Below are 27,661 nucleotides of genomic sequence, written 5' to 3' on the forward strand. Positions count from 1 at the left end.
GAAGAGCAGGGGAAAATTCGAGTTATTACAAATGCTGAGCCTGTTTTAGTATGACCCCATTATATTAGGTGGCCTGCCTTTCCTCACAAATAACTAACTACTCTCTTAATTGACCAAGCAGAAGCCACAGAAATGCACTTTTCCATTGACCAGTGATTCACATCACTTATTTTCAGTTTGGTAACTTTATGATTTTTTTAAAATGAGCATATCTGTCATTTTGTGCTGTACAGCAAGAAAAGCCACTTTTATTTTATCATTTTCCTACAGTAGATGATAAATATCACAACGTAGCTGGACAGTAGCCAAAAAGCAATGGGGAGCACCATCAATTACTGCACAGGATATCTCTCAGAGAAATAATATTGGCACTGGGAGTCAACTGTGCTAATAACCATTTAACTTACACAACTTTTAGAACCCTTAAGATTTTGAAAGTATCTGTCGCTGTGCATCGGAGCAATGCAGGAGTTTGGTTGGCCTTCCTCAGAGTGTTGGTAGTACAATGGGGTCAACTTGAAAAGTAGTCACCAGGTAACTCAACCAGCAAAGAAGATTAAATAGAAAAAAAATGAGGATGTGCATTGACTTAAACCATACTTACTGTGTACTATAGTTCTCACTAGTGAACAACCACATCCAAACCCTATATATAGGACCTCCCACACTGCCAGTTAACTTAACCTTCTGTTACATGTGGTCATTTACCCCTATTGATCCTCACTCCTTCTGGTTTGCAACTGGACCTGCTGCAGAACAGGATTCTTACTGCTCAACAGTTAAGAGATTTGAAAATGGTCGGTGCATATAAAAGGGTCCTTATTTTGTAGTATTTCCAAATAGCATTAATACAATCTGTTACTTGTACACAGACTGAATTTTTTTAAATACCTCATCACTCGGCCCCCAATGGGTTAATTGAAAAGGGAAAAAAAAGTAAATTGTAGTGGGTGTTTCTTGGAAGCTTCGTAGCTTTAGCACAAATTGACAGCATGAAAGATGAAAATGCAAATTGCATCAACTCATACGGCTGACCACAACAGCTGTACTTGATTTAAATCAAACATGACAAGTCAAGGTACAAGCATTTTGTAAGCACCCTCCATGCAACTCCTCAATTCGCCCTGGTACAAAGGAATCATCTGTATTAGGAAATCATAAGTAAAACTCAGTTTTATTCCCTGGTTGTTCAGATGAATAATGCAATGCCATTTGCAATAACTTTTTCAGATTTTTATTGTAAGCTATCTTTCATGACATATAATGCTTTTTCACACATTGGTGACTGCACTCACATTGACAAGATACAGTAACAGTCTTCTCACTCAGATACAGTTCAGCGACTTTTGGTAAATTATGGGTATAATAATGGGTCTTCGGCAATCCAAAACTTTGCCTCAGTTAATTTATTTTCAAAATGCACCTCTGTTAATTTACAATGTGATTTAAGCTGTTCCAATGACTCAGTCAGTGAAAATATCAGCTAAAGGGTACCACTATAATGTCAATACAAATCTGTGTTACACGGCATTGCCACTGCACTTAAAGGGGTAGATCTTCAGAGTTCTACCCTCCTGGTGTAAATGCAGCTAGAGTCTGCTGTTAGAGGCTGGTCTGGCACTGGAATGAAGGGGAGTGAGGTGAGAAGGAAGTCTCATTCCACTTCAAGCCAACTGGGGCCTTTATGACCAATTTGCTATTCCTGATCTTCCTGTGGGGAGCTGAACATGATAAGAGCACAGGTCAGTGAGTCACTTTACAGTGGTGCAGCTCGACCTGCAACCAGTGCTCCCACTAATCACAAGCTTATTTAATTTATCCACTAATTAAGCCGTGCAGTCCAAAAGTCCCAGGCTCATTTGATGGCTTGTGCTGAAGGTAGCAAATCTTAGTCTGGCCTGCAAAAGGAGTACTGGGGTAAGGAGAGAATCAGGTGCATCGGTGATTCAACCAACATCCCCTCACAGTGAAGTAGCCTACAGATAGTTAAGCCCACAAATGGTGTGGGGCCTTACCATGAGTGAATGTGGGTTGTGATCTTAGCTACACATTCACCTGCACCTAAAAAGGTGCTGTGCGCTGAAGTTTGAGGCAGGAAAAGAAAGTGGGACAAATCACCTCCTCAAAAAGGTGGAGTTACGTTTGTGAGGTCACATGTCAAAATTGACATTGGGTGAGCTCTGCCTGCGCTCATGCGAAACAGGTGAATTAGTAAGGCAGTTGGCCTAGCCTGTTGCAGTCGATTCTAAAGACTACCATGCCACTCTGAAAGTACATTGAAAAATTATGTTTGCTTTGTAGGACTTTTTAGTTGCCTTTCTTCAACTTGAATTAGGTTATTTTGATATGGAGGCTGCCTTTTTTGTGTATTTTCTTAGTTGCTTTCCAAAACTTTTCCTGCCATATTGCTTATGGCTGCTATTAGGAACTTGCTGCAAGCAATGTGCCATGTGCACTATGCTCTAGTATTAATGATTGCATTAGTGTGTACATTAAGTTTGCTGCCACTTTTAATTTAATGAAACATTTTTTATTATGTATATCCAGTATATATGAGTATATTACAGCATATGAACATTTAGAAATGTTCCTTTATCAATCTGAGTGTGAGCACTTATAGAAATCCACTTAACAGCAATGCTTCAATGAGGCAAAACCAGCTCGAACAAGATGGGAGTAGTTCATTAGAATTGTGGAGACTGTAAGCTGCTGAGGACTGCATGAATGTCAAGGTGTTTTAAGCCTTAAACAAACTACTTGCTCTATTATCGTTCACTGGTGGATTATAATGACCTCCAAAAATAAGCAACATAAGAACAAGAAGAGTTTGATACCACATGGATGTACTGCATTACTCCAATAGCAAAAGATGAAGACTATCTCTTTGATTTCAACAGGCTGAAAAAACATGCAGAGGTCAGAGACCTTATGGGAGCAAAATGTAGAAAAAAAAACTTCATTTATATAGTGCCTTATCTCATCCTCAGGACATCCCAAATCACTTCATATTCAATGAATTATTTTAATGAATCACTATTGCTGGGTAGGTGAATAGGACGGCCCAATTTGCACCCAGCAGAACCCACAAACTGCAAAAGAGATGAGTAACCAGTTGGTCTCTTTTTGACTAAGGTAGGAATATTAGGATGATGGGAGAAGCCCCCACAAATGTGACTACACTTCAGAATTACTTCATTGACAGTCTAGCACTTTGGGATGTCCTAAGGTCATGAAAGGCATCATACAGATGCAAGTCTTTCTTTCTATTGTGCATGTGTGCCAGGAACAGGGAGGTGTAACACCAAGGGCAGGTTCATGCTAAAAGTTCACCAGGTAGAAGTTCATGTTACTGGGTTGTGCGAGACTCAATAAAGAGACAAAAATGAGAGTGGATTTCCCAACCTTGCAATTGCTGCTGTTTACCTATGTAAAACAAGCAAATTGGCAACAGGCTTTCAGAAAGTATGTATTGACCTTTCCCCAACAAGACACGATGAAGTAGTTGGCTTAGAAATTCAACTGCACCACCCAACAAATTGGTAAAGGCCAGCACTCGCCCTCCCTCCTGAATCCCTCTAAATTTCTGGGATATTATCTTTTTGGGAATTTTTGGTTACTTTTGTGACCTTTTGGTGAGTTTATTGTTATGCCATTTTGCAGTTTAGAATGTGAGACTTGCTACCACATGGAGTATTTGAGGCAAATAGCATAGATACATTTAAGGGAAAGCTAAATAAGTACACAAAGGAGAAATGAATAGAAGGATATGCTGATAAGGTTAGATAGAGTCTGGTCAGAGGATACTGGTGTGGAGCATGAACACCAGTACGGACTAGTTGGGCCGACTGGCCTGTTTTTGTTCTGTATTTAATTCTGTGTACTACTCACATTTTCCTATTTTTGTCACTGCCTACCTGCAAGAGTTTCCCTCTGAACGGAAAGGATTGCGACTGCTGAGGATGGGTACTTTTTTGGAATTGGACTTGCCTCCGGAAGCTAGAGGCTGCTATAATGTTCTTCTAAGTTTCTCATTGACAAAATGCCTGAATGTGTAGCAAATTCATGGAAAGAAGGAAAAGCAGCAGTGAAAGATCACAGTCTGGAGATCTGGGTTAGTCACTAGTATAACCCTCGTCAATGGGCTGTATGGATTTGTGATATTCCATCTCTAAGCTATTTCCTGTTCTTAGGCTAAGGGCATCAGGTATCACTGGCAGTTGTTCACCTCTCCCATTAGTTATCTGCTTCCTTTACCAGGAATTGCAACAAGATTGCTGAAATACTGACTTGGTTCATCCTGTTTCATGGTTCTTTGCTGTTATGCAACTGCCCTGCAAGCAGGTGTTGGTGAAGTCATTTAATCTTGGATGTCAAGAAATACCCCTCCCCTTCCCCACAATTAACACAGAAATTCTGAGACTGTATGAAAAGAACATTGGAGGGAGCCCCATATAGAGAGATGTATATCTTATTACTAGGTGGCTACTGCTGGGAACTGTAAATCAGCACACAGAACCTGACTATTGTCTGGCAGTCACTGAACGCACACTGAGACTCAAACTTAGAAAATTTCTCTCGACTTATCTTCAGAAACATGCACGGCATTAAATCAGGTGAGCCGTGGCTGCATATTTTAAGCTACTCTAAGCTACGCTTTATGAGCCTTTATATCGCACACATAACAAAAGATTTTGTGCAGAGAGGTTTACTACAATCCGGTGAAGATTGCAAACTATTAAATGTTTTCCTAGGTTGGTTTCTATCGAGTGCTGTTATATAATAGCACAGGTTGTATAATGATGCTTTCATGCTTGTCAGTCATGACAATAAGGTGGGAAATATGCAGACTTATATTTCCTCCTGGCACTGGTGAATCCACAATTTTTCCTCATGCAGTTAAACCCTAAGAGAAGATCCGGAGCGGAACCCCGTAGGCGGTCATGTGTCACCTTTGGCATGTTTCCGGCAGTTCCTGCAGCCATACCGGTGCCAAACGTCGTGCTCTGCAATCCTTTGGACCCCACCAGAAAGGCCAAGAGGGGGGTTTTGACGCTTGGGCAACTCACAACCTCCATATATTCGCCCAGGCATGCGCCATGGAGAGGTCACTCCATAGTCGCCTCACAGCGACCGATACAACACGGAAGGCAGCAAACCACTGACCACCTCCAGGCACTTTGTCTCCCGAGACAAGGAGGCCAAAGAAGAAGAAGTTGTTATATTTTTAGCCTTGATTTGATGAGTGTATGTAAATTAATCATGTACATGAAGGAATGCAATTGGTTGAGTACCTGATGGCTGCCAGTGCCCAGTCTTCAGGAAGGGAAGGTGGAAAGAGATAGGAGTGGTGTGTGGAGCAGCGCCTGGAGTGGCTATAAAGGCCAATTCTAGAGTGACAGGCTCTTCCACAGGTGCTGCAGAAAAATTTGTTTGTCGGGGCTGTTACACAGTTGGCTCTCCCCTTGCGCTTCTGTCTTTTTTCCTGCCAACTGCTAAGTCTCTTCGACTTGCCACACTTTAGCCCCGCCTTGATGGCTGCCCGCCAGCTCTGGCAAACACTGGCAACTGACTCCCACGACTTGTGATCAATGTCATAGGACTTCATGTCGCGTTTGCAGATGTCTTTAAAGCGGAGACATGGACGACCAGTGGGTCTAGTGGCAAGCTCGCTGTTCAATGTGTCTTTGGGGATCTTGCCATCTTCCATGCGGCTCACATGGCCAAGGAATTAGAAAGGAATTAAGAAAAATAAAAGCTATCGGCTCTCACTGCCAACTCCCGCACTGCACCCCACTACCCCACCATACTGTAGTTGTAAAGCCATTGCCCAGCGTGGTCCTAAGCTATATAGACTAAAAGGTCCCAGGTTTGATTTCTGGTCAGTGCTGAGCTGACCTCAGGGTGACAGTAATGATGCTACAGTTGATCTCAGCACGCTTATGCCTAAAAATAAGGTAACCAGGGTACCTGCTTCTGATCGCTGTCCAGTGACTCTTGCCTGAAAGTGCAGATGTGTGGGCGTTGGCTGAAATGCCCCCATAGTCAAATAACATTCCAACACTTGCTATCATGCTTGGATACAATACCAGTTGGCCGGGGCATCTTCAGAAGATGAGGGGATAAAAGAAGACAAGATTGACGATGAAAACGGAGTAAAGGGGAAGATGGTATTTGCAATGGATTTCTTATGGGCCAGAATTTGTTGACAAAATACCAGTGGGGCTAATGGCACTCACCGTTATTTATGCGCAAATGCTACTGCAACTTCTGGCGAGGGGCAGATGCCCGAGTAAACATAGAAATCCAAAGCTTACTGTCCAAGATGCACCTTTCTGCCAATACCTTTGCAAAAATGAAATCTCGCTGTATGCTTCACTGTTGAAATGCATTAAATGGCGTGAAGTTGCTGTGTTTACATGGTAGATACAAATTAAGCTTGCCACAGAAAGTTAAGTCTTGTCCATTTCTGTCCTTTTAGTGATGTGATCAGTATTAGTTACTGCCAAGCAAAGTCTCTCGCACTCAAAGGTAACTATTATAAGTGTGACGTCTCTTTCCTTCAGGTTTTAATTATTGTTCGAGATTTTAAAACATAAGCGTTTTAATTTTTCTTTAAACTTTTTTCCTTTTGTCTTTTTTTCCCTCTCAATCCAATATTTTTTTCTTTTTTTATTTCTCTTTCTGGACCTGTTTAACATTGAATTCACCCACTCTAATTCATATTTTCTTCTCTGTCTTGTCACCATTAATTTCATAATCCTTCAATCTGATTGGCTAAGGAGATACACAGTTGCTTGCTCTGTTCACTCAGGTCCCAGATGCCCAGTTTCCCTTAGCTCACTCTTTCTTTCAGCACTTGCCCCGCAAATAAATTAAATCCTAAATGAACAATGGCGAGTCTAATGGCAGATACCATTACATAACCTGCTGCAGCAATTTATGGCTAAAATTTCTTTTCATTCTTGGAATGTGGACATCACTGGCAAGACTGGCATTTATTGCCCATCCCTAGTTGCACTGAAAAAGATGGTGGTGAGCATTTTGTACTGAAGCCCTAGTGGCTCAAGAAGCTGTGAGGCCGACTAGACCATCTCATAGGGCAATTCAGAGTCATTGGTGTGGGGCTGGAGACATATATAGGCCAGACTGTTGTCTATCTTGGGACGATATCAAAGGTGTTTATTTGAAACCAACAGAAAATGTAATATTCATTTAAACTCATTGAGTGTGGAGATTTTGTAGTTTTGGCAGCTTTGAAAGCGAACTAGCCTTCGTTGTTTTTCTCAGTAACGCGATATGTCACCCTGTGCTTTCAAAAGTGGACAAATGGTACTAGGCAGCAGGTGCTGAATGAGTGTGGCATGTACTCCCTAGTCATTATAAGATGGAGCTTTCAATCTTATAGATCGGAATTGTCTGTGCCAAGCATCTGTAGATACTGAAAATTCTTATCATCTGCTTCACTAAATACCTGTCAAATATTTCTGCTAAGAGGACAGAAATCAAAAACCCAAAAGTATTTTCTGTTCACAATGTGTTCATTCCTGGTAATGAGCAGACCCATCACACGTTGAACCATGTTTACAGTCAAAATGACACAAGGTTACATTCTGAATCACGTCGTATGTGGTTGCTAAAGTCAGCATTCCGACTGCACCAAGGTGCACATATTATAGCTCTGATGTGCTATTTAAAAATTACAATTAAAGAAGACCAGTTTCCCTGCAGAATGCAAACGAATACTTTAATGCAAAACTAATTTCATCAAAACATTTAACAGCAATTCATTAGAAACTTAGCAGAAATTTCTTTTATAATGTAATCACAGGACAGTCATTTGCAATTTTTGATTGCTCGTGGCTCAATTTGCAACCCTCTGCCGTAAAGGGAATCAAAAAATTCTTAATTGATGATGTAATCCCTGTATGTATCCATAATACGAAAGCTGAAGAATATTCCATAGCGATCGCCCTCCAATTACTATCAGAAGCCAATCTGCTGCAATTGATAACTTCTTTATCCCAAGAGAGACTTGGTTCACTAAAATGCATTCACTTTAGTGCTAATTTCTTTTTTATAAAGAGGCTTTCTCCCTTCCTTTACTGAAGGGGCTGACACATGTTCCAAATGATTCTGTCTGGGAATGAACAGTCCTGCAAGGGTCCTCTCAAGTGGTCACTCACATTGACACATTAGGGGTAAAATGTGTCTTGGGAAGTGAAATGAAATTTGAGTGGGGCGTAAAATGAGCTGCTGATTCATTATCACCTATTTTACGTTACTACCCAACATGAGCCTCCCTCCCATTGGCTTTCCAGTAAGGCCCATTTGATAAAGATTAAGAGTGGGAATCTTGGTGGATTTTTCTTTTCCTCGATTAGTCCAGGGAAACCAAAATCAACGGTAGCACTTCACCACTTCACTGGTTTAGACTGAAGTCACTAGCTCTCACAAACACCTAAAAATATTGTTACTATTTCAATTTTGTTTTAGTCTGGAGTATTACAAATGTGGAGAATGCATTGGTATCTCCCACTTCTTTATATGAAATGGCTCTAAGCTCTTTTCAGAAGAGTGCAGGTTGAAAAGTGATCCTGTCAATGTGGTGTTAAGTTAAAAATATAGTCAAGAGCAACATCAGAAACCATGGGCTACATTTTACAAGCTCGCCACCAATCTCGGCAGCGAGTTTCAAAGATGGTGGCGCACACGCACGGGATTTACTCCGCAGAGCTACCACGATATTCAGCGCGGTGGCTCATTTACATGGCCGGGCTGGACCCTCCCCCATTACATGGGAGGGGGCGAGCAGTCCGTCCCCAGCAATGGCGTCAGATGCCATTGCACAGGCGCTAATGCCATTTTTAAAGGGCATCCAGCCCTTCAATGTAATTTAAATTTTTCAACGGAAAGTTCAATAAAATTGATTTAAAAAAATTACATACATGTTTCCAGCTCCTCTCGCACTTCCCCAATAACAATATACTCATTCCTTGTCCTGTCCCCAGCCAAAATACTTATCTTGTGTACCTGACCTTTACCCCCCAAGTTCATAAACTTTTAACTTTACCCCTTCCCACCACCCCCTCCACTAATCACATTAGTTTGAGCCCGCTCCCCTCCCCCCCGCCCTGAAAACTTACCTCCTCCCCACCAGTGTCCCGCATCGGATCTCTGGACGGAGATTCGAAGGCGTCCCGGCAACCGACTGGAATATCAGAGCGGGACAACTGGCGGCAGCAGGTAAGGTATTAATTCATTCATTAGCAGCCATTAACATATTTAAATTTCAGCCCCGTCTCCAAGTGGCTGGGTTGCTGCCACCAGTAATATGGGGCGGGGCCTTCCCGGCATCTAGGCCCGTGGCTGAGTCAGCTAACTCATCTGGTAGGCTTGAGTCACTGGGCGAGAGAGGGAAAAGAAACAGGTTCCCACTACAGATCGCTCAGAGAGCTCTACTAGAAAGTGGATGTCAGATGAGACCAAAATCAGGCACAGGAATGACATCAAACAGCCCTGTTTACATTTCTCAGCTTTAAACATGAAAACTGGCCACTCACATAACATATAAGAAAAGCATTGGCATCCATGGAACTGTGCCTTAGCCTGACTTGCTGGCTTCAGGATACAAGGGAAAAGAACATTTAAGTATAAATATTAGAACGTAGCTCCACCAGTAATCAAAAAAAGCTCTTGATTTAATTGTTGATGTTACCAGGGTATTTTTACTTACAGAGTCAATGATTCACAGAAACAGAGGTGTACAGCTCAGAGTTGGATTATTAATGTAGGCTGTTTCAGAGCATTAGCTCAGGGAGTTGTAGAGACTGAACAAAGTGGTAAATTAGACCTAATTCCTGCACCTGAATAAACTATGCAAATTAAAAACTATTGAGTAACAAATTATATTTTACAATCTCTCCATGAGTGAAATAAATACATCTGCAAGGGATGTCACTATAACTTTATTAGAGACATTTGATTCACCATTTTGTCCTCCTTGGGTGACTGTCCTCCACACACCCTTCCTTCCCTTTTATCTGGTTGGCAGGATCCAATCTGAGATTGGAGATCCAATTCTCCATCTTTCATGGAATGGAAGCGGAGTTGGAAAATGGGAGGCCAAGTCTTTTGCATTAGTGTAGCAAAACCTTTTTGAGGAAATCATTTCTTAAGAGTGTAATACACTACAAGAGGGCCTTTGTACAAGGATATCAAACTGCCACCACCCCTCACTGTGCCTCTTTACTATATACAGTGTATGCATTGTAACTGTCAGTTCCATCAGATCAATTCATTTGAACCTGATCATGACAATGTCCTGCCCATCTGGGCCTGTGTAATTGTTCAACAGATCCCCTCTAATCAACAGACCTGGCCCTCTGATCTTTAGTACTGCTCAATAAAGCAGCTCTTAATAAGGTCATTTACCTAATTTGCATAAAAGCAACATTCACATTCTGTAAGTGAAGGCGTACCAATCATTTGCATAATATGCGCACAGATCATTTGTTCCTAGATGAATTTGAATATTGTATAAACAGTAATTGCGTAGATAGAATTGAAGTGCAATACTGAGAAAAACACTGTCAAAAGGGATTAAACTGTCACCAATTAACCAGAGATGTATTAGAATTAGACCTGAGCTTTTTTTTTAAAGAAAGAAAGATTTTGAATTAGAAATGAAGGGCTGAATTTTATCTCAGCGACAGTGATCCCAGCAATGGGTTGGAAGGTGGAGGAGGCAACCCGCCTTAGCCCTCTATTGGGCCCCCGGTCGAATGCAATGGCAGGCAGGTAATTAACTGCTTGCCATCGGGAAGGCGACCCCTTTAAGACCTTGCCCCAATAGCTGTTGGACAATCAGAGAGCTAGCAGCTCAGCAGTAGCAGCAGTGCCACTCGGAGCAGTGACTACTGGTGGTACTGCAGGAGGCCCGGAGCAGCAAAGATGGAGGAGGCACTGGCACCAAAGTATGTGGATAAGTCAGGCAGGCCCTGGCAAGAGGGTGGGGATATGGTTGGTGAGGGCACAGGGGTTAGGGGGCGGTGGCCTTGCCATTGCTGCCGGGGGACCCTCCATGAGCTATGGATTTCCCCCAGAAGAGGGACTGTGCCCCAAGCCTACTAGGAGGCAGTCAGGTCTCACCTGGCAGCGGACTCCAACTTTGGCTAAATGCCAGCGGAGGAGGGAGGCATCCCTTAAGTAACTTAATGGGCTACTTGTGTGACTTAATTGGCCTCCCAGCAGACTTCCCATCCGGCACAATGCCCACCACAGATAAAATGGCATGGTGGCAGGACAACGTGGGCACTCTGCCAGATGCCATCCCATGCCATTTCGTCTGCCCCCTCGCCTCCCAGCCCATCTCCAAGGGCCAGATAAAGTCCAGCCCATAAGGCAACCATATTAGAATTGGACCTGAGCTCTTTTTTTTTTAAGTAAGAAAGATTACAATTTAGAAATGAAGACTTTGCACCTCATTACATCTTTCACAAATATCTCAAAGGCCTTGCACACAATGAATTTCTTTGAACTGCATTATCTGTTATGTAAGCAAATATGACAGCCATTCTGGGGGAGTGGTTGGGGGGGGGTGGCTGGTGGGGGGGTGCGGCAGGAGGGCTATCCCAGGGCAGTGGGAGTTGGGACTTTCTCTATGGCCTGGAGGAGCACTCCTGTGGGAGCCTCATCTACTACTAACATTAGTGGCATTAAAATGGCGGATTGGCAGGAATGGAGCAGCACTATTTCAATTGCTCCGCGCTTGCCACTGAACTTATATAGCCTTGTTTACTACATTCCAACCACATGCTGTAAAGGCTTGGGTTACAGGATGCGTCGCTATGTTTCTTCTCAGTTTTTACTGAGAGGGCTGTGAATGTTGGTATCAGATCTGTTAGAATTGGTATTTAAACACCTAACAAATTGCCCTAGAGATGGAGGCTTTCATAAATCTCCTGTCCTCAGCTGGCATCCACACATGTCTACATTCCAGGAGGACCAATCCTGTTAGGGTGTCATCTCCTGAGCCCAGAGGCACTGAAGCCAAGTGTAGAACCTGTACTTACCACTGGCAAAGATCAACTTACTCAACACTGATTGAGCCTGTCCCTTTCCAAATGAGCTTGTGTGGGTTAGAACTAGCTGGTTCCTAAAATGTCGCACAGGCCAGTTCATGTTGGCTCTGCTGATAATAGTTCTTTTCAATGAAGGCTGTCAAATTATTTATTAAACCAAGCAACCTCCTATCTGGGTCAGTTTAACCAATTATCTGCCCAAGTTAACTAGGTGACCACATTTCCCTGAGATATGATCAGAACCAGTATTAAAACATTAGAGAAAATCAGGAAGTTGGCTTGTAAAATGGAAATCCCTGACATAGCCCACACAACAAAGCAACTGGCACAATTTAGAAGCTAGCTGGAAATACATGGGTATTGCCAATCTCAACACCAGCAGTTTCACAGTTGTATTAGAAAGGTTAAATGTCTGCTTTCGCTTTCTCTGTTTCATAATTTTACAGGAGCACGTCAGGCAGCATATTGAGATTTTATTAAGCAGGACAGCTTCGCTCTGCCAAGTTCCCCAAATGCCTAGTTTCCTCAGTTATCCTTTCCTAGGTGCACCACATGCAGATCATATTCACAATTTGTACTCCACATCTGAAATTCTGTGTACAAAATGGCAGTAAACTGGCTTGCCAGCCCAGTATCTCTTCCTACACTGCCAGTTACTGAATAGCAAAATGGCGGTAAGCTTCAGATTGGCACCTAGGAATGCAATGGAGACTGATCTGAATGAAATATGTGAACCTGTTTGAGGAATGAGCCTGCGACTGAGTAACTTCCCAGAAATTTGAGCACTGATCTCATCCAGAGTAGGAACTCCACAATTAGCTTAAGCAGCCACGGCTAATAGACAAATAAAATGTGGTTGATTTTTCCCTCTCTCTAGAAAAATGGTCATCCGCCAATTTTATCAACCCTTCCACCACCACTGAGATCCACAAAATCAGCACAGACCTGGGATCCGATCAGAGACTCTCCTGATTTTGATGTGGTTGAACTCCGCTTTGGGCAGTGCAGTTACTCAGTGAGCCATAAAGGATCCTCCCAATACATTTTGTTATTCTACAGCCACTGAGGATGAATTTAAATTGGAATTTAAATGAAATAAAAACAGAAAATGCTGAAAAACACTCAGCAGGTCAGGCAGCACCTGTAGAGAGAGAGAAACAGAGCTAATATTTCAGGGCAATAACCTCCAGCAAAACTGGAAGATGTGTTAGAGATTGACAATTTTTAAGCTAGGGCAGAACCAGAGAAAGTGGGGGGAAAGTGTTACTGGCAGGGGAAGGTAGGAAGGAACAATGGAAATGATCTGTGCTGGGGTGAAGGGCAGGATTGGTTAGATGACGAAAGGGATGACAGTTCAAGACAGAAAGGGGTGGTAATAGGACAAGTAAAGAAACAAAATAAAAGTCCAGAAATGGTGTAAATCGTTACAGCAGAATGACAGAGGGAGAGGGAAGCATGGGAAATCTGGCAAAGAGGACGAGGCTCCCATGGCCTGGGAATGAGATGGAGGAAGGCGAGTACGCCAGAGGGGTGCGGACCACCCCACCAGACGCGAGATAGGAAATTCCAACCCCAAGTACCAACCCACACCTCCTGTTCCGTCAAGCTCTGGTGCAGCCTTATTCCATTGCCAACACCTGTAGCCCAAGAAAATGGGAGTAGTGGTTAAGATGTAAAGTTGTTAAACCCCAATTTAAATATGTTTCTATTCAACACAGCTCACACAACAGCCATGCTACAGATAGAACTCATACTAATCTAAACCCCAATAAAAACAGTATAATTAATTGTGAAACAGCAATAGTATCATGGGGTACCAGAGACCAACGCAATATGAATATTAATCTTGATTGTGAAGCAAATCTAGAAATACATTTCTTTACACAAAGAGTTGTGAAAATGTGGAATGCAATGCCCTAGAACCAATAGAGTATTTAACAAGAAAATAGACACTTATTTGAGATAATCTGACAAATGTTCACAGATCCAAAATGTTAACTCAGTGGCGCAGTGGTTAGCACCGCAGCCTCACAGCTCCAGCGACCTGGGTTCAATTCTGGGTACTGCCTGTGTGGAGTTTGCAAGTTCTCCCTGTGTCTGCGTGGGTTTTTTCCGGGTGCTCCGGTTTCCTCCCACAAGCCAAAAGACTTGCAGGTTGGTAGGTAAATTGGCCATTATAAATTGCCCCTAGTATAGGTAGGTGGTAGGGAAATATAGAAACAGGTGGGGATGTGGTAGGAATATGGGGATTAGTGTAGGATTAGTAAAAATGTGTGGTTGATGGTCGGCACAGACTCGGTGGGCCAAAGGGCCTGTTTCAGTGCTGTATCTCTAAACTAAACTAAATCTAAAACTAAATCTTCACACATGTTGCGAGACCTGCTGAGCATTTCCAGCATTTTCTGTTTTTATTTCAGATTTCCAGCCTCTGCAGTATTTTGCTCGTGTTTATTTTGGAACTATGGGTATTAAGTGATATGGAGAAAAGGTAGGGATTTGGGATTTTAAAAGACTTTCTAAAATCACCCATACCTAACAAAATGGTTGGGGAGGCTCCATTGGCTGAATGACTGTTCTTGTCATCACACAAATCATTACTCATGGAAATAAAATCCATGGCCTGCAATTTCTGTTGGGTTCTCCTGATCTTAGTGGGAGATGGGAAGAGCCTGCAGAGAAACACGTTAGCAGTTGGAAACAGCAATTTGCATCAGATCCCAAAGTTGGGAGGGGGGATCTGCCAGACTTCAGCTAAAGTTACAACAAAAGACATAGAAAACACCTGCAGAAATTCAGGTCCCAGCTTTAAGAATCCTCCACAGAATAAAGGTGCAATTTACTTGCAGTTGTGATGTTTCATTGAGTCCAGTCATGGATTCTCTGCTAATAAATTGAGTTCTTCCTGTTCTATCCAATGCTGTCCCTTCTTGAAAGCAATGACTAATGCTGCTGTGTGAATCCAAAGGCATCAGCTGCACTCTAGCACCATTTGTCCTGTGTGAAACTATAGGCCAGTGAATGTTGGTATGTTGTTTGACTGTAGGGGAATATCATGTCATGCCCAAAGCTGTCCTCATCCAATGTTGGTTCAGCTGAGGTTGCTGAATAGCAGTCAGGCTAAACCCCACACCCCCCTCCAGCCGTGGGGTGTGGAGGCCAATTGTAGTTCCCTGCTCCCACCCTAACTTCGGTCAATTAATTGAACACAACCAAGGTTGAACTTAGGAACTTTCTAATTTGCACAGTACCACCCCAGCCAATTGAGGCATCTGGGAGGTCTACAAATTTTGTAAGAATCGCAGGCAGTCCACACCTTGCCTGTAGGCTTATGAGCATCGTGTCCTAGTACCAGATAATCAGTAATTGTGTTGTGCAGACTCCTGTTAAGGTGTTTACATGGAAATACTCTCAGGTGTCTGTTATGGAATAGTAGCTTCACACTAACGGAACATTTGTTACAAAAATACCTGCATTTAAAATGCACTTTATCACATATGAAAAGTCTCAAAGATCTTCACACAACAAATTATCTTTTTTTTCTACAATAACCTGATGTGATTCTATGATTCCTTTGCTCCTCCAATTTTGGACTCTTGCGCATCCCCAACTTTCATCACACCAACACTGCGTATTTCTGAAAACAGAGACATTTTGTCAAAGCTTTTTGTCTTGCCCTCATCAGGACAATTCACAAGAATATCAATGTAAGGGAAAGCAACAAATTTATATTGTATGAGAAGAGAGTGCTGATTGGTTAGCAAGTGGACTCTGATTGTTAGAGACATTGCCATGGAGAATCAGAGTTCACTTGCTAACCAATCAGCACTCTCTTCTCATACAGTATAAATTTGTTGCTTTCCCTTACATTGATATTCTTGTGAATTGTCTTGATGAGTGCCAGGCGAAAAGCTTCAACAAAATGTCTGTTTTCAGCTCAATGTTGGAGTGATTAAAGTTGGGGATGCGCAAGAGGCCAAAATTGGAGGAGCAAAGGAATCATAGAATCACATCAGGTTATTGTAGAAGAAAAAGATAATTCATTGTGTGAAGATCTTTGAGACTTTTCATATGCGATAAGGTGCATTTTAAATGCAGGTATTTTTCTAAGAAATGTTCTGTTAGTATGGAGCTACTATTCCATAACAGACACCTGAGAGTATTTCCATGTAAACACCCTAACAGGAGTCTGCACAACACAATTACTGGTTATCTGGTACTAGGACGCAATGCTCATAAGCCTACAGGCAAGGTGTGGACTGCCTGCGATTCTGATGTTTACAGCTGAGAAAGCATCTAGACTGCATCATTTCACAGAAATCTGGTCATTGCCCTTCCCTTCCCCTCCCACTCCAACCATCATTTAGGAAAGCCAATCCTGCTCGGGTGAAGATGCTGCAAGTAACATTTAGTGCAGAGGCTCCCATATTATCTGTCAGGATGACAGCTATAACAGAAGCATGCACAGTTCACATGAATCAGACTGGGAGTTGAAGCAGGCATAAATTTGAAGCTGGATTTAGGAGCCAGACACTGCTGTTAAGCTCCAAGGCGTAGTGTCTTACATATATAAAGAAAAATAACTGCATCAGGAGATTCAGTCCTCCCCGTTGATGGTCTTAACTCACTCCCACACACTCTATATATCTGCCTCTTTTTTTCATTGAACACGAGAGAGGTTCAAAAAGACACTATGGATGAGTAGATAGAAACCATGTAATGATTATTTATTACAATTCATTGTTGGCCTCTTCATCAGAAACCAATCTTACTAGACACTACTTCTAAAGTCATTCACAGTACTGGCCTCCTCTGATGTAATTTCTGGAATATCTAATGTAACAGTTTTGCTATAGCAGAGCATCGAACAGCACATCAAGGGAATCACATCCAGCACCTGAGTGTATGGATCAACCAACTGTGCATCTCCTTAACCAATCAGATTGAAGGATTGTGAAATAAACAGAGGAAGGGTGGAGAAGGAAGTGTAAGTTAGAGTGGGTGAATTCAATATCAAATCAGGTACAGAGAAAGAAAAAAAGATCGAATTATGAGAGAGGGAGAAAAGAGAGACAAAAAGGAGCTGTAATTTTTTTTTTAATTACATTTTTAAAAATCTCCAGCAACAATTAATACCTGAAGGAATGAGACTCCACAATTGTAATAGTTAATTTTAGTGGCAGAGAGGCTAATTTGCAGTAATTAAGAGTACTTCCATTACTAATTACTTGTTCTCCATGACTCTAAGCATCAAGAAAATCATGGTTATGGGACAAGGTGTTGCATCTCCACCCCTGATCACACTACATAAAACCCCACTGGAAGTAATTAGCAGATTCTGCAACCTTGGGTCCACGGTGACAGACAATCTGTCACTTGGTGCAGAACTCGATACATGCATAGGGAAAACATTTGGCCAACTTGTGAAATGTGCATGGGATTGCTGACCAAGCTGATGGTTTATAAGGCAAGTGTTCTCAGCACCTTGCTGTATGGCTGTGAAACATGGGTGACTTACAGCTACCAGGAAAAGAAGCTCAATAATTTCCTTCTTTGCTGTCAGCGGCGCATTATTGGTATATCCTGGAAGGATAAAATCACAAATGTGGCAGTCCTCTCAAAGGCAGAGCTCCCAAGTGCATTGGCACTAATCAAACACAGGTGCCTTCAGTGGATCCAATTCACCTGCAGGATGGAAGATGCTTGCATACCCAAAGACCTTCTGTATGGTGATTTAGCCAAGGCCAGAGAGCGAGTGGGGTGCCCAAAGCTCCGCTTCAAGGATGTTTGCAAGTGTGACATGAAAGCCCTAAATATCGACTATCGCACTTGGGAGTCACTAGCTGGTGAAAGAGGGAAATGACAACAAATCCTCTGGTCTGGTATACGCTACCATGACAACCAGTGGCTACAGCAGCTTGGCAATAGGCACCAACGTCAAAAACAACACTCTCAGCATCACTTTGCAGCTTCATGTGAAGCACTTGTGGCAGAACCTGCCTCTCAAGGACTGGCCTTCACAGCCATCAGCAAAGGTGCACCAAGAGAAGACACCCCACCTAAATGGATTGTTTGCTGCATGTCCATCATCTTTCATAGATAATAGCATGCCAACCCTATTACTGATTACTAGCCCTAAACATCTGTGGTGAATTTAGTTTGTATCTCCCGTGCAAATACAGCAGCTTCATGCCATCCAATGCATGTCAAGGGTGAGGCGGACAGTAAGATGTAGGTTTTGTGCTGCTAATAGTGGAGCAGCACAACTTGGAAAGCAACCTTTGGACATTTGTATTTAACCACACATCAGCCCCTCACCTGAAATCATTGTACTGTTTACACATACATAACTGTGAGCACTGTTAGCCACACTGATATTTTGACAACAAAATCTGGCCCAATAAAACCTTTAGTGTAGTAAAATGCACCAACCTGCATCATAGGTCTGGGTCAGATCCGTGATGGGAGGGGACATGAAGGTGAAATTGGGAAGTAACAAAAAAAGCACAATACAAGGGAGAAAGGAGGAAGCAGAGTTTATAGAGAGAGTTCTAGTGTGTGGGACGGAGATGGCTGGCATCTCTAGCACTGATGACAAAATGGAGGGAAGGAAGGGGCTGCATAGTGGCTCAGAGTCAGAATAGCAGAAGATGTGAGGAGGGCTGTCAGGTTGGAAGAGAGGGAGGGATTGTAGATGAAGACAAAAATGTGATCAGCATGGGTTCCTGCAATGAAGCAAAATGTGAGCCTGATCTTGTATGGGAAAGGATGCAACTGGTGGAACTTTCAATGAATGGTAGCTTGTGTAGGGTTGAACATAGGATGGCAGTCAGGAGGCTGTTGAAAAAGTCTGGAGGTAACCAATTACAACAGGTGTCACCAGCCTTAGCAACTAGTTCTTATTTATATAAAATTAAATTAATTGCCGGCATTTCTTGCCCTACAATATACCTAGAATGTAGAGTTTTAAACTATCAGTGTCCAGGTAAACATTCATTTTCACCGCAGCAAACACTTTACATCAATTTTGATGGGAGTGCGCAATATTTTACTAGTCTGTGCTACGAGCAGGGAGACCCACCCATGAGTAAGGGTCTATCGGACATTAAGGACATTGTGCTTATGATGTTTCCACCATTAATGATTGGAAAATCATGGGCACCAGAAGCCCAGCAAAGCTCAACATGAGTTGCACATAACATTCCCCCTCAGAATGAAATAATAACTGAAAAAGCAGCACCCTGCTGTAGGTTTAATTGGACAATGTTACATACACGGAGACTGTTTTTGGTGCTGTTTGGGGAGCTTGGCCTCAATGCCTCTCTCTTTGTAATATTTGGCATTGGCTATTGGCTACTGCAGGCATGTCGAACTAAACTGTGTGAGACAGCGATGCGCTTTGGAGTTTTGCAAAAGGTGGGACCAATTTCTCCATATTCACTTTCCTGAGCAGGAAGCCTTAACCTGGTGGCAGATTCATTGGTCTTGCCTCTCTGGAGGTCCTGTTGTTTATCTTCCAGAATGTTATTGACTACAGATACATGAATACTTCACCTGTAATGTGCTCCTGTGAAGCACCTTGGGTCATTTTACTACATTAAAGGCATTATAAAAATTCGAGTTGTTATTGCTGTTAAATGAATGGTACTATGTCAAAGAGCAGTAAGAGCTGGGCTTGTGCCCTTGACTGCCTAATCCTGATCTTATTTCAGGAGGAGCGGTTGGTGGAATCTCCTATTCCTCCTTGACCTATTCACCCTCTGACTGGGGATAGTGCAAGAGGATCTATGAGGGGATCAGAAAGAACATAACCTTTCCCACGGTGATGAATTACTTTGGTCACTGTGTGTGGCATCCTTGTAAGGATGTTCTTTCTGAATGAATTTACAATCTCAGCCCTTTTGGTCAGATATCCTAATCCTTACCGTTGTGGCTCGACATTCTTTCCACTATTGATTTGCACTCTGAAATATTTTGTGACTTGTTTATTTTTACATTAAAAGAGACTGTATGACTATAAGTTGGTGTCATTACTGTACATAACTACTAGACCAGGTCTTCCCCATTCAGGTTGAGAGTCAAGTGGTCCCACAGGAGCAAATCAGTCTGCTTCCAAAGAGCAGCCTGTAAGAGGAACCCTATTCACATTGTGAATCTTACTCTTTTTATAGGAAGGTAATGCAAACTGATTCTATTAAGTTTTTTTAAAAAGCTTTTGTCCCATTCTGTAGTTATTTTCTTACCTTGTCAGGTCCCACACACACTATTCAAGACCATCTGCCCTTCCCTTTTCATGAATCTATTCTCCTCTCCTGCTGCCATTGTTAACCATTAATTAACAGCAGGAGCCCTGCTTGAATTTTCCCCACAGTCGACCAGTGGTGGCTCAACATCCACCCCAGTTTTTTTGGGGGGTTGGGAGGGATTTAGTGGAGACGGGAAACTGGGCTGTCAGAGTAGTGGCACTTAGGAAGCAAATCAAAGCTTACAACATATTCCTGCTGCCAAATAATTCAGAATTTCTATCCTCTACTTCTTTGGGCCTCCTTATCTCGAGAGACAATGGGTAAGCGCCTGGAGGTGGTCAGTGGTGTGTGGAGCAGCGCCTGGAGTGGCTATAAAGGCCAATTCTAGAGTGACAGGCTCTTCCACAGGTGCTGCAGAGAAATTTGTTTGTCGGGGCTGCTGCACAGTTGGCTCTCCCCTTGCGCCTCTGTCTTTTTTCCTGCCAACTACTAAGTCTTTTCGACTCGCCACATTTTAGCCCTGTCTTTATGGCTGCCCGCCAGCTCTGGCGAACGCTCTACTACTGACAAATATGTTTATATTTTGGATAAGAAGTTAAGATAATGATCAGGATGACTAAACATTGTACAGTATTGCCATGGCCTACTTTTCTCTCTCTTTTGAATTCTGCAATGTACTATTTGACCTGGTTAAGATGATCTGGTTCTGACTTGTTTTTAGTTGCATTTGGTACCAGGTCACTTTATAATAGAGAAAAACATAAAATTGGGTGTGCAGTATGTATAAATATTTATTTTGACTGTGCTGAAACGTTAAAAGCCAGCGTGTGGAGAATGGCATGAACCAGCTGGATGCTTCTCCAGATCTCATAACTTATTAAATCAATGTCATAAAAAGCTTTCTGTTACCATAACTGACCCACCCAGTCCTCAGGGTTTACACATATGCCTTAACAATTCATTATTTAGTACATTAATCATTACAAAGACAAAGTAGAGTGAAGAAAAGAAATTACATTGATTTCTAGCTAATAAATGCATCCTAGTCTGCTGACTGTGCCTTGTTTTCCATAATATCTCATCCAACAGTGCTTCTATTGTTCTGTTTCCATCTGCAGCCATGTTACTTCAGTCTCTAAATATTTATCTGGCTTAGTCTTGCTCCACATCGGCACTTGGTCACTGTAGTGCCAGTCATGGAGCTAAGCCAGTCTCCCTCAATTTACATTTTGCCTGGTACCATTCTCTATCAAGCCCCTGGCAAAGTGTAGCCACCAACTCTAGTGGCGCTGGTGAGAAAATTATACACTGCTGTTGGCTGACCAAAGTAAGCCGGGCTTTTTATGTTATTAGCTGCAACTGAAGGAAAAGGAACTGCTGACTTGAAATCTGATGTTAACTCTGCCTGCCTAGCAAGAACAGGGTGGGTAGGTGGTTAAAGTGGCAGTCATGCCCTTCCCAATGCACTCCTGCTCACCACTATTTTAACTGATGGATTTTCATCAGTGTTGGGAGCACTTGGCACAGGAGGCAGGCAGGGGTCTCGTTAGTATTTAAATACTGGGGTCTTCTGGTGGAATTAGGACCCGAACTCAATTTTTATTCCAGGTCACGCACAATTCCAAAACTGCCATTGTCAGCAGGAGCTAGGCCAAAAGAGGCCCAGGAACATCAGTATTTTAAATTAGCAGGAAGCTCCTCCTGGCCTCAAAAAGAAACCAGGAGTGTCCCCTGCCCTGGGGATCCCTCCTCCTCCCCTGACTACAATCTAGTCCAGATTCCCCACCACTCACTTTATGCCAGTGGTTGCTCCCTCAAGTCCCTTGCGATGACCTCCTGCCACTCAAAATCCAGCTCCCACTCACCGGCCAGATAGTGATTTCCACCAGATTGGGCAGGAATTGGACTTTCCACATGGAAATGAGGGCCAGGAGTTAAAATTGCCCAGGCGTCACGCGGAAGAGGACATCAGAGCTTCCTTCTCTCCTGACCTGAGCCCACAAGATTCAAGGTAAAGTTGAGCCTTTTGTTTTTAAATAACTACACAATTGTGCCCTCAACACTTCCTTGTTTAAATCGGATCCCAGCTAAACGATTTGTTTTAAAGTCTATTCTGGTTACCACTTTTTCAAGTCCAAAACTAACCCGGGCAGAGAATAAAAAGAGGACAGTGTGAAATATATTGAGTTTGAATATATTATTTGCATCTCATGAACATTTATTGAAAAATTTCAATAACCGACACCTTCACATGATAAAAACTGAGAGAAGTGAGACTGAAGTGACTTCTACACCCCAATCCCTCTTTTTTGCTGCAATGACAAGCTGTCCTTCATGATTTCCAATAGCATTTCAGCACTCACAATGAAAAATACAATTTTAATGATATTTGCTTTTATTTAGCATCTTACCATGTCATTGAAATATCTCAAAGCCCTTCAAGCAATGAATTACCACAGAGATTGTTGTTTTGTCGAGAAATGTAATGCCAATAGGTGTGGCCAATGTCTCACAAGCAGTACTGAGATGAATGACCAGAAGAGGCAGACAAGAGCTCATTTTGACGTCTTAAGTAAGGGAGATTGAGGAGAGATCTAATAGAGGTGTACAGGATTGTGACAGGCTTAGATAATTTAGAAAAGGAAAAACTGTTTCATTAACTAATGGTACAAGGACAAGGGGACACAGATTGAAGGTTTTGAGCAAGAAATGCAGGGGGAATGTGAGGAAGAACTTTTTTACGCAGCAGGTGGTAATTACCTGGAACTTGCTGCCCACAAGGGTGGTGGAAGCAGAGACAATCAATTATTTCAAAAGGAAATTGGATGGCCACTTAAAAGGAAATAAACTTGCAGGGCCACGAGGCTCGAGCAGGGGAGTGGGACTGACCGGATTGCTCTGTGCAGCGTCAGCATGGACCTGATGATCCGAATGGCTTCCTTTTTATGCCATAAAAGGCTCTATCAACCCCTCTGGCAATGCAGCATTCTCGCAGCACTGCTCTGAGTACCAGCCTAGAATTTGTGCTCAAGATAGGAGGTGGAGTTTGAACCCTCAGTTTTCTTAGAGGCAACCTTACTAACAACAGAGCCAAACTAATGATGTTTTAATTGCTCACAGATTATGATCAGGTTTTGTTTGCTTGCCAATGAGTTTCACATCCCTTGTTTCTCATTCACAGTGCAGAAACAATGAAATTACCTTGATATTTCACAATACAGTTTGAAACAATTAAAGCCAATGGAAATAGAGGTTGTGAGGGATGTAAAACCATCTGCCTGCTTGCTCTCTCCCATTTTACACTAGTGCATTGTGTCTAAATCTACCCAGCCTTGTGTTCAACACCCCATCCCAGCTGCTTTTCCATCCCTAAGCCTAGGGGCAAGGAGCAGCCTTGAAGGGCTGAATGGCCCACTCCTGCTCCTAGTTTTCATGTAACGCCACCGCTGTCACTTTTACTACTATCAGCTAAATCCACATACAAGGAATCTTCAAGTCTGCATAGTTTATCTACATATTCACTTTACAAACAGAGCCATCAGGGGAATGGAATACTAATCTCTTAATCATAGAATCCTTACAATGCAGAAGGAGGCCATTCGGCCCATCATGCCTCCTTGAAAGAGTTATCCAATTAGTTCGGCTCCCTCAGCTCCTTCCCCACTGCCTTGCAACTTTTTCCTTTTCAAGTATATATTAAGTAGCCATTTAAATGGATGAAAGAAAATCGTTAGGAACCAGACAACATTTAGTGCACTGAGCACTCCATCAAGGTTTAGTTCTTCCACAAGTTATTTCTAGAAATTCTTCTACAAGGAAGGAATATCAAAGTGGAGGTTTTCTATTTGCATTACTGGTTACTTTGGACACAGTCATTCCAACCTGTTGTCATTCGATATTGACATGTTTTTTGCTGCTGGCTAAATGTACAGTGAAACAAGAGCTCATCAATACCAGAGTTTCATGAATTTCATAATTTGTGTTCTATGTGCTAATGGTCCTCTTGAGGCGCTTTGCTGAGAGAAAATTCAAAAGGCTTGCAAGTCTCCAATCAGCTGTGCAACGTAGGCCACAGGCCCACACCCATTATTTTGCAAACACTGAGTTTCCACATCCCTGCCCTGCTGTCAGAGGATGTTCAGAGCACAGAATCACCACCCAGCAATCAAGGGAGGTGCAGGACGTGGGTAGGGTGCTTCTACGAAGGGAGGGCCACGGGAAAATTGATGGATCTGCTATCCCACAGTAAGTCTCACACACCTCCAAGTAGCAAGTGGCACATTAACTTGAGCAGAAGTCTGGAATCTATTTTTCCATCCACTCTATTGACTGGGAATGGGAATGAAAAAAAAACTAAAATGAGCAATAAAACTAAAATAAAAATGGGGGTAAACACCCAATATACCTATTTTTCCTTTTTTGGGAACTACCAATACATCATTATTTCTACAAAGGGCTATTATTGATCTCTCCAAAGCTAATGGCTGCAATCAAGTAAATGAAATCCTCTTTGAAATGTCTTTTTTAAATTATAGATGAAATGATACAAATTAATGATCAACAGCTATACACAGGATGCTTGATGTTTCCCAGCTAATCTGTTAAGTGGTCATTTAAATGGATTAATTTATCAGCTCATTACTCACTATCACAATCTCGCTGGTGTAAAAGTTTCTGGAAGGCCAGTTCCCAAAAGTGAATCCCCCGTCACTGACAGCAAGCTACTCTCTTTTCGGGGAGCTTCTTCTTCTGTTGGTCACTGTTCTTGTTTGCTGCTGTATTTAAGTAGTTGCATATCCGATCCTTGGCCTTGTTTACAGCCTACAGCAGTTAGAAATGACTCCAGGTTACTCGTCACAGAAGCACTACCCAGTCTGGGTAATTTGGAACTGAAATCACTATTTGCAGACTGTAGGCCATCACATGATCTAATGCCATGCACATGTGTTTGTGCATCACTGCTTTTCAAAAATGTGGTGAGACAGGCATCCAGGTCAGTGCAGATTCTGCACAACTGCAGCCAAGCCACAGAGCTCTCTTAAATGAAATCTTCAGAGGGAACAGATCAAGCCACAACACTGTCCTCTTCACCCTTGCAGAACATTATCCAGATGTTTGACGCTAAATTAACTTTTGTGCTTTATGTAGCAGTTGATGCTCGCTTTTACCCACAGTTTATTTTTTTAAAACTTAGTATAGGAAGTAAAGTTAGCAAATCAAATTACCTATTCCAGAACAGAATTGAGGATAATTTAGGAATTAAAAACACAAGGAGAGGATCAGAGGTGGGCAAAATCGGCGTAACTTTTTTTTTTCATTGAATGGGAAATCTGCCAAAACTATAGGGAAATTCACCAAGAGGAAATGCTAAGGCCCTGATTTTAAAGAGGAGGCTGGTACAGTGCAGGTGGGTCCCAAGCAGGAGGTGCAAAAGGTACGTCCAGGGTGGTGGAGGCCTGGCCAATTGTAAGGGCTAGGCTTTATTTGCTGCTCCATGAACACCGAAGATACGGACACTGCCATTTCGACTGGGGCCTACCACTGGCAAACAAAGCAGCTGCCTGTTTCAGGTGGTAGGTATCTTTTAATATGCAAATCACAATTGTAGGACTCATTGCCATTTTAGGTCAGAACTGAACATTCCCAATCAGTTCCACGGGTGCTGGAGCCAAAGAGGCCTAGTGAAGGTAAGATTTGGAACTATTTTAGTGAGGGTCGGAGGAGTGATCCTCCATGCCCCAAAAATTATGATCTGGTCCACTGCCACCCTGGGATCAGGACCCCCATCCCACCTCACACTTAGCTGGCTATCTGTTTGGGTGGCCCAATATAGTTCAGCCTAAATCTGGCAAGCTGCATCAGGACATGCTTTTGCTGCCTCACAGTTTGCTATGCCAATATAAATGAAGCCGATGCACTAAGGCCTCAGCTGACCCATTGCCGTGACCTGCTGGTGTGCTCCATTGGTCAGTTGGCTAAATTCCAAATCAACCCGAATGAACCAAATGACCTTGTGTGGTTCTTTCTGAGTGGAACAGGAGTGGGGTTGGCAGCTTTGGAACTAGGACTTGATCAGTGGGAATGGGATTGGGACTTGCATTGGCATTTTCTAAATCAAACAACAGCTTGCATTAAACGGCACTTTTCACATAATAAAACATCCTAAGGTGCTTCAAAGGAGGCTTACCAAAAAATCTGACACCGAACACAAAGAGATATTAGGACAGGTTGGTCAAAGAGATCGGTTTTCAGGACCATCTTAAAGGACAGAGAAGTAGAGGGGTTTAGGGCAGGAATTCCAGAGCTTAGGGTCGAGGCAGCTGAAGGCATGGCCACCAATGTAGGAATGATAAAAATCAGGGATGCACAAGAGGCCAGAATCGGAGGAGTGCTGAGAAAGTTGTGGGGCTGGAGGAGGTTACAGAGATAAGGAGGGGCAAGGCCATGAAGGGATTTGAAAACAGAAGATTGGGTCCACAATGGTGTGATCTCCACTGCCATGCTCACTACTGTTGAGACTTCACACTGATAGTAGGGCTTTACAAAATTACCCCCGCATTCTGATTCGAAGAGGGACTACTTGATTTAGGAGGGCTGTGCTATGTGAGGGGTACCTCTACTACCCTTTATCTGGGTTCAGTTACACCAATTTGTGTGAGACTTTTTCCTTCAGCATATAAAATCAATCTACAGATTTGTCCTGACTGATCTCACATTCGAGAGCTGTTTCACTCATGCACAACTGAGTACAAACCAAGGAAATGGTAAGAAACAAAGCTTGTCAAAAGTGGCAGTGATTCTTGTGTCTGACTGTACCTTGTGCAACGTAAGCATACTCTGTTACAGAGGGCATCACTCAGCTAGTGGTACTTCTACTTATAGTGGTGTTATTTCATTATTTATTCACAGAAACAATTGAATTTTGTTGCTGGGACTATTGCAATGTGGTGAAATAAATAGGCACCAATTAAGAAAATTGGTGACTGGATTTTTGTTTTAACAACTGTACTATATTGTAAATAGTATGCACCTAACAATATCTTAACTTAAATCACTTTTATCATAGCCAACAGCCATGGACTGCTGATGTGGTCCCCTTGCTGACGATGGTACTCCTGTACATAAAACACCTTCCCTCCGTTCAGACAATGACACCAAGAACCCACTTCCAGCATCATTTTTCCAGCACTTATCCTACACCATAAAATATCCTTTGTCAGAGAGAAAAAAAAATTCTCTCTCTGGCTCTTGAGCTTTGTTAGACTTAAAGGGATTATACCCAAGGAACATTTTCTGTTGCTAAAGTACAACTGTGTTTAAGGTGGATTGTTACATTGA

At 42.6% G+C, this 27,661-nt stretch overlaps 1 protein-coding gene across 13 annotated transcripts in view; it reads right to left on the minus strand.

Annotated features, from left to right (window-relative positions):
• LOC137351625 (uncharacterized) overlaps positions 1-27,661 on the minus strand; it is a 120,184-nt gene that overhangs the window by 44,598 nt on the left and 47,925 nt on the right. For 3 of the 13 annotated variants that reach the window (XR_010969532.1, XR_010969536.1, XR_010969538.1), the window contains exon 1: positions 24,970-25,196. The exons of the other annotated variants lie outside the window; for them this stretch is intronic. The gene's annotated coding sequence lies outside the window, so the exon portion shown is untranslated. Of the gene's footprint in view, positions 1-24,969; positions 25,197-27,661 lie in introns of those variants that run through there. 13 annotated transcript variants of the gene reach the window in all.

This window comes from Heterodontus francisci, chromosome 36 (genome assembly GCF_036365525.1).
Source record: "Heterodontus francisci isolate sHetFra1 chromosome 36, sHetFra1.hap1, whole genome shotgun sequence".
In the NCBI taxonomy this organism is placed as follows: Eukaryota; Metazoa; Chordata; class Chondrichthyes; order Heterodontiformes; family Heterodontidae; genus Heterodontus; species Heterodontus francisci.